The sequence below is a fragment of the Austrofundulus limnaeus genome, unplaced genomic scaffold (genome assembly GCF_001266775.1).
Source record: "Austrofundulus limnaeus strain Quisiro unplaced genomic scaffold, Austrofundulus_limnaeus-1.0 Scaffold569, whole genome shotgun sequence".
Taxonomy (NCBI): domain Eukaryota; kingdom Metazoa; phylum Chordata; class Actinopteri; order Cyprinodontiformes; family Rivulidae; genus Austrofundulus; species Austrofundulus limnaeus.
Genome location: NW_013952971.1, coordinates 193,328 through 195,514, shown reverse-complemented (window position 1 = coordinate 195,514; position 2,187 = coordinate 193,328).

Below are 2,187 nucleotides of genomic sequence, written 5' to 3'. Positions count from 1 at the left end.
AGTTAAATGAGTTACAACAACACCTAATTTCCCTCTGGGATCAATAAAGTATTTTTGAATTTTTGAATTTTGAATTGAATATATTGTCAATATATAGTCACCTGGTGGATAAGTGACACACACATGAATAAAATGTGCAGCTTTCACCATCAGCTGTTAACATTAACATTGATCAATAACATTTTAGACCTCTTGTTAGTGCTTCTAAATTTAGCCTATAAATTTAACAAGTGCTAATCCACTAATAAATCTTAAAATTAGCAAAAGCCCTAAAGCACTAATCAGGAATTTAGTTCCCCTATTAGTGCTTTAGTGCTTTAGGGGAACTGTGCCCACCACTGATTTCCAAACAAAGAAAAACAGATAATTACAGAAATAATTACAGAAATAATTTCATGTATACATATGGAGAGTAGTGAGAGTAAAAAAATAGCATAACTGAAGGATACTTCAAGAAATCCAAACCAAATCTAACCAAACCTGTAGGATTTATAAATAAGGAAAGCTTTTAGACAGGTCTTAAAAGTACATAATCAGATCCATGGTTAGACACTGGAAGCTGGTTCCACAAACGTAGGGCCTGAAACTTTAGGAACCACGGTAAACCCATAGTCAGAGAGTGAAACATTATCTTGGGAACATATGCAACAATAAGGTCCAATATATATGGACCTTGGTCAGTGAGAACTTTGTATGTTAATAGTTTGATTTCAGTGTCGATATCCATCAGGCTGTTCTTTGCTGTAGGATCTTTCCTTGCTCTCTTAAACATCTTGAGTCCTCTGTTTCTGTGTCTCAACCTCAAAGCTCTCATTGCTGTGSGGGTTGGSGTCAGCTCGGGTCGRCGACCTTCTGATTCTGGAGTGGATCAGTCTTTTTAGAGCCACTAGGGGGATGGAAATAACAGGCAGCACACAGAGGAGTACAATTATGACGAACACCCACTCTGGATATGACTTCACCTCAGTATGAGGGAAATATTCCTAAAGAGAAAAAAACATGTAAACAATTAATAGATGTCATTATAAAATTTAGGGTAATTTTTGGTACAATAAAACAAACAGGTGTGTTAATATAAACTAAACATATTGTAGACTCTTGTACACATCCCTTTACATAGGTGAACAAACAGTCACTGGTATAATTACATTCAGATATAAGGTAGCAGAGCAAAGATATTCAAACTGAGCTACATGAACCCACAGCTGAATGATGTGAAATGCATCTTTTCTTTTAAGATGGAAAACTGTTCAGAGACCCAATAAAATGAACCTGAATTAAATGCAAAGTGTTGCATTTGTTTTGATTCAAAACTATAATACTGTTGGAAGCAGCACTTCTACAGTTTTTTTTTTTTTTTTTTTTTTTGCTTGCTTTAAACTCCTAGTGCCATTCTTACAACTTTAAAGCTTTCTAAAAATCTGTATAGAAATTAAGTAAAGACGAGTAACATAAAACCTAGCATGGATTTGATTCTGCAAACGCAAAAGTGGCTAAGATGGTGTAGTAGTAGCTAATCACCCCTAAAGCATAATCTGAGTGCAAGGAGGTCACAGTGGTGGAAGATTGACATTTATTAATGTGCTTGTGGTATATTTTATGTCCTATCCCTTTAAGAAATGTGAACGAGCGTCAGCTCGTGGGCGTGCGACCGGAGCGCGCATGAAGGCGGGCACGCGCTTCTTTTGTTCAGAGTTCTTCATACGATCTAGCTGTTAGCAACCTCTCTTTATGTCTCTCGTCAATAAACATGTCCATCAGCTGAAGAATCGTCTTTCGTCATTCAAGTGTTAGCTGAGAGTCAACAGCTCAAAGGAAGAAGCCTTGTGATTTTCCAGCAGCTTACAGGCAAGGACGCTCCAGCGAAACCACTGAAGAAACAGCAGCATCAGACTTGAGCAGACGGAGGGGAGCAGACAAAGAGAGAGAGACGGGTCCAGCAGTAGACGGAGCCCCAGAAGAACCGAGTGGACCGAGACTCAACAAAATGGCACCACGAACCAGGCCTGTGTAACCATAATAAGGTTAATATTGAATTAGCAGGGGTCTATCGGCCGTGGACTCTCTGTTTATTTAATTTTTATGCCTTATGGACTCAGGGAGGGGAAAATACAGTGGCATCAATGTATGTTCTTTGCAACACACCACATTTTTCAGAGCAAAAACTTGCAAACAAGAGCCCTTGAG